At 41.8% G+C, this 5,992-nt stretch overlaps 1 protein-coding gene across 1 annotated transcript in view; it reads right to left on the reverse strand.

The window, feature by feature from the left end:
* Positions 1 to 1,708, reverse strand: part of LOC139581427 (bifunctional heparan sulfate N-deacetylase/N-sulfotransferase 1-like) — a 90,210-nt gene extending 88,502 nt beyond the window's left edge. The window contains exon 1 of the mRNA XM_071411188.1: positions 1,552 to 1,708. The gene's annotated coding sequence lies outside the window, so the exon portion shown is untranslated. The remainder of the gene's footprint in view (positions 1 to 1,551) is intronic.
* Positions 1,709 to 5,992: the final 4,284 nt, after the last annotated feature.

A 5,992-nucleotide genomic window follows, 5' to 3' on the forward strand; every position in this document is an offset into this window, starting at 1 on the left:
CCAATATAACATCCCATTGGGATGAAGGAGCAGCAGCAGCATCCAACATTCAGAACACCTGATCACAGAGGGCTTGGTAGTCAGATACCAGACAAACAGTTGGCACAGCTAGACAGAACACAAAAGCAAGTCTCAACATTTCACAATGGATTTAATCAAATTAATGCAATTCTGACTTGAGTTTTTATCCAATAAAATAGCCCTCCTGTTTCCCAATGCACAGTAGAGGAAAACAGGCTTTTTGGTGACAAGCTTTCTCCCAAAACATGTTCCAGGGTCGTTATCCACAACGCGTCTCAGAGTATGGGAGCTGATCTAGGATCAGTACATACAATCATATTAATTATCATCTAAAAGTCCAAACTGATGCTAGATCAGCATTCCTACTCTGAGACGCTTTGTGGATACGGGCCCTGGTCCTGCTTTCTTAAGCAATGGCTGAGATTGAGAGAATAGATAGATTGCCGATACACAAAGACACAGCTAAATTAATAGTCTCCCTAACTTTCTCTCACACACAATATAAAACAAGACCCCAGGCTACAAATTTCAGGCAGGTCTAGACTGCTCCTGTTCCCGCCGAAGAGTCAAATGTTTATATACAGTATCTGATATAGCACGTCTCTATGTGAAAGCTGTCTGACTGACTCAATAGGAAAATGTGTGCGTAACAACGTGTAGAAACATATGTGCATCACCACCACCCCATGAAGGAGGTTATATAGCTTACAGCTAATCAAATATCTAATTTAGTGTGGATACTGTCGTTTCCTATGCAAGAAGCCTAAAAAGCAAAGAAATACCGTACTGCCTATTCTCTTCACATCAGGCAGTCCTAGCGGAACATAAGCAACTTTCCACTGTCATGTGAAACGTTATTGAATCAAAAATGAATTGCTAGATGCAATCAGGAGGGGAAAAAACGTGTTTTCCAAGCAAACCTTTTTTATCCATCTTTAGGTACAAGAATATATAAATGTTCTCGCGTAATTCCACTACACATTGCAATAAATAAAGGCACAACACAGCAAGTTGTTTTCCCACGTCAGCAGTGTTTTCAGAATGTTTTTAAGCACACTCCTCAGGCTACATAACAATAAAACATACTTTACAGTTAACGTTACATTGTATCCTACTGCGTCAGAAACAGCAACAATCAATAACTAGCCTGCTAACGATACTGCCATGCCACAAAGTTACAATAACAAGTTACTTTCTTTCTTGTTCGTGCTAAATTGTATCACGGGGTTTCGCTTGCTTGATGCAGACATTCCAACACCCCTACACATAATTCCAGGCAAAAAACTTCGACAAGAATTCACCAAAACGGTTGCCTTCCTATTGAGTAGCCAAAAGCAGCTCTGGGATTCAACTCTTTCCCCGGGCTTCATTTTCGATCCAGGGGAAATTCAGGCCAAAACTGTGGCTGCATTTTCAATCTGCGCCAAGATAGCAAGCCAGTCGAGGCTAGTAATTGAACGACTGAGCAGCGTTCAGCACGTCTTGACCAAAACATTTGCACCAGTAAAGGTATTACTTCGCTACACTCACCTTCTCAAGGTCCGAGTGAAAGCCTAGAGACGATCTGGTAGAATGAATGGAATGCTTGGATTCAACCCAAGCTCACCCGGTGCTTACGTCTTGCTTTACCAGCGGCTCCGGTCTGCCGTTCTACTTCTTACAGACTTGTCTGATGGGAGAGAAATTTGAGAACGCTATGCAGCTCTGCCCAACAATGGTCAACAGAGGGCGCCAGCACAGCATTGTCCCTGAAGAGGCTAAAGTCTTTAATGGATAGTTAGTTCACCCAAATTACATATGAAACTCATCTTCTTGACAGCCAGTCGACGCAATATTTCAATTTGTTGATTTAGTACTAAAGATGAAAAAGAGTTCATAAATAGTTTCTAACTGTTAATAATACATTGGTTGAAAATGTGTGATATTCATTCATTCAAGTATTGAGATTATGGCTGCATTTAAATACCAATCACACAATTCAGACCATTGTTCCTCCCACTACTTTCAAGAGGCTCTACAGACCAGTGAAGACCCCAACCCAGGAGTCATTCATCCAAAAACAACTCAATAGTCATCCGACTTTAGCCCAAGGTGTGCTCTTAAGGAGCCTAGCGTTACTTCTCAAGGTCAACGGACATTGTTATTTTCAGAGATAGCCTGTCTCTGGCAGCCAAAACAGACTAATACTCCATCTAAACTTGAATTGATTCTCAATTACAATAGGGTTCTAGAAACATAAATCCCTCTACTTTCATATCACATCAAAATAATTTCACAAATGCAAAATATACAGTTACTGTACACTGTTTTAATCAGCTTCATCCCAGTTGCAGCCAACAGTATTTTTCAGTGACAACATGTTTCTGGCTGGCTTTTTCCGTTACACACAGGAGTTCGTAGCATGCTAGATAGCTAATTAGCACAGGTGGTCCCTCTGTCTTCCATCTGTAATCTGTAAACACGCGCTGTAACATGGAGATATGGCCGGGAGAGAAGGTGTCTATCACTTTATCCTTTTGTTTTTTGAAAATTATTTATTGCTGTTGTGAAAGATAAGGTTCCAAAACCGTACCACGAGCGATGCATGTTAATGTTCAGACAGAGTGTCAGGGCTATTAGCGAAACTCCCCTGTACAGAAGAAGCCTTCGTCCGATGACTCTTATGTGTAATGTAATGGGACTGAGAGTCATGGTCAAGGGCTAGGCAGACCTATGAACACGTCATCTGTAATAATAAGTACAAGTAGACTGCCATTTTAACCATGCTTCACGTGGACTTGTATTGCTTATCTTTGTCAAGGTTGCTATGGACAACACCCCACTGACAGACTAAACCAAAAACAAACATACTGCTTGTATACAAGATTTACTGTGGACCACTTCAAATGGAGACTTGCAGTTGAAGGCTATGCAAATAAATAGCTGGAAACATTGGCCGTTTCCATGGCTTCACCTTTTTTCTTTCTAAAACAGAGAGGGGCAAACAACAAGTGTCTGTGTCAAAGTCGATGTCTCATTCCAAACCCTGTTCACTTTCTCCCCCTCAACAACTGATCTAGGATCAGCTCTTAAGTCCTCAGTCCATACCACAACCACTGTGAGCAAATACTAATACAACCCAGGATCAGTTGTTAGGGGAATGAAGTCACCACACACATCTGTCCTCTGACCTTGTGACACACGCAGTCTGTGATTTGATTACAGAGGGCCTAAACCTGGGACAAAGTCGTCCTTCAAAAAGATTTTCCTGTTTGACACAGGGGGCAACACAGCTTTGTCTGTCTCACCCAGATCACATGAAAGTGGGAAACACAGCTTTGCCTGTCTCACCCCAGATCATGACAGGGGTCAACACAGTTTTGCCTGCCTCAACCAGGGCACATGACAGGAGGCAAGGGGGGTAACACCACACAACTCAGCCCAGGAAAGACAATAAAGCCAACTCTGAGAGAGTTACCTTTTATGTCCTTGTCTTGCCCCGCATGAAGCAGACGCAGTACTCACTCAATACTCTGTGTGTCCTGCGGCCTAATGGGCGAGTATCAGGCATTTAAACTCATCCCCCCTTCTCCTCATCAGCCCTGGCCACAGCCTGTGGCTACTCGATCAATAAACTGATGTAGTCTGATGAGCACATAATTCAAAACTTTATTGATGTTCTGACGGGAGGGACAGTGGCTGTCTGGCATGAGTCTGGACAGATGACCTCTAATTCACATGGATGTGAAGAGTACTGTGCCATGTGAAAACACAGGAGATTGCTGTACCAAATGACATGGGTGAGCGGGTTTACGGCAGGAGAGGACATGACTGCCTTTGTATGTACCACATCCAGATCAAATTTAGATCAAACAAGGTCTTCAACATAGAGTTTAACAACTCAAATCAGTTCAGAAAATTGATTTCAACTAATAAAAAAAGGCCTATACTCTCTATGAGAAAGTTCACAATTTCATGAACTTCAAACAAACTACACTTCCGTTCAAAAGTTTGGGGTCACTTAAAAATATCCATTAAAATAACATCAAATTGATCAGAAATACAGTGTAGACATTGTTAATGTTGTAAATGACAAGTGTGGCTGGAAACGGCAGATTTTTTATGGAATATCTACATAGGCGTACAAAGGCTGTTTATCAGAAACCATCACTCCTGTGTTCCAATGGCACGTTGTGTTAGCTAATCCAAGTTTATAATTTTAAAAGGCTAATTGATCATTAGAAAACCCTTTTGCAATTATGTTAGCACAGCTGAAAGCAGTTGTTCTGATTAACGAAGCAATAAAACTGGCCTTCTTTAGACTAGTTGAGTATCTGGAGCATCAGCATTTTTGGGTTCAATTACAGGCTCAAAATGGCTAGAAACAAAGCACTTTCTTCTGAAACTCGTCAGGCTATTCTTGGTCTGAGAAATTAAGGCTATTCAATGCAAAAAACTCAAGATCTTGTACAACGCTATGTACTACTCACAGAACAGTGCAAACTGGCTTTAACCAGAATAGAAAAAGTGGGAGGCCCCGGTGCACAACTGAGCAAGAGGGCAAGTACATTAGTGTCTAGTTTGAGAAACAGATGCCTCACAAGTCCTCAACTGGCAGCTTCATTAAATAGTACCCGCAAAACACCAGTCTCAATGTCAACAGTGAAGAGGATGCTGGCCTTCTTGGCAGAGTTGCAAAGAAAAAGCCATATCTCAGACTGGACAATAAAAATAAAATATTAAGATGAGCAAAAGAACAGACACTGGACAGAGGAACTCTGCCTAGAAGGCCAGCATCCCGGAGTCGCCTCTTCACTGCTGACGTTGAGACTTGTGTTTTGCGGGTACTATTTAATGAAGCTGCAAATTGAGGACTTGTGAGGTGTCTGTTTCTCAAACTAGACAATAATGTACTTGCCCTCTTGCTCAGTTGTGCACCGGGGCCTCCTACTCTTTCTATTCTGGTTAAAGCCAGTTTGCACTGTTCTGTGAAGGGAGTAGGACAAAGCGTGGTACAAGATCTTCAGTTTCTTGGCAATTTCTCATCTGGAATAGCCTTCATTTCTCAGAACAAGAATAGACTGACGAGTTTCAGAAGAAAGTTCTTCAGTTTCTGGCCATTTTGAGCGTGTACTCAAACCCCAAAATGCTGATGCTCCAGATACTCAACTAGTCTAAAGTTTTATTGCTTCATTAATCAGAACAACAGTTCAACTGTGCTAACATAATTGCAAAAGGGTTTTCTAATGATCAATTAGCCTTTTAAGATGATAAACTTGGATTAGCTAACACAACGTGCCATTGGAACACAAGAGTGATGGTTGCTGATAGCGGGCCTCTGTACGCCTATGTAGATACTCCATAAAAAATCTGCCGTTTCCAGCTACAATCGTCATTTACAACATTAACAATGTCTACACTGTATTTCTGATCAATTTGATGTTATTTTAATGGACAAAAAAAGTTGCTTTTCTTTAAAAAACAAGGACATTTCTAAGTGACCCCAAACTTTTGAACGGTGATGTATTTCTGGCTGGGACTGTAATGGAGTTGACCCCCAGGTCTGTCTCAGCCCAACCTCCTGCCTCTGTCGAGGTAAGTGTGGCACTGTCAAGCACACGGCTCCAGCCCTATTCTAATCCCTGTCTGTGGTTTCTCAGCAGAGAGCCTCTTCCACGATTTTAAATACATATTAGGGGATTAGGCCTTCATTAGTGTTGATCCCTAATCTGAAACATCCTCCAACCACCGCTCCAGTGTGCTAATTAAGGTTTTCCACCCCCGGGCTCACAGGGCCCTGCTGCAAATAGCATGATGCAGAGTAAACCGTCACATACTAGTTAAGGCAAGAGGTTTGATCAGAATAAATACACACACACATGCAAGCTCACAGGCACTTCTTCAATTCATTCCAGATGTCCATTAATAAAGTTGCATAATGATTAATAAGGGGCGTACAAGGCTTTGTGTTGCATTGTGGGATGTGACTTTA

This window comes from Salvelinus alpinus, chromosome 7 (assembly GCF_045679555.1).
Source record: "Salvelinus alpinus chromosome 7, SLU_Salpinus.1, whole genome shotgun sequence".
NCBI lineage: Eukaryota > Metazoa > Chordata > Actinopteri > Salmoniformes > Salmonidae > Salvelinus > Salvelinus alpinus.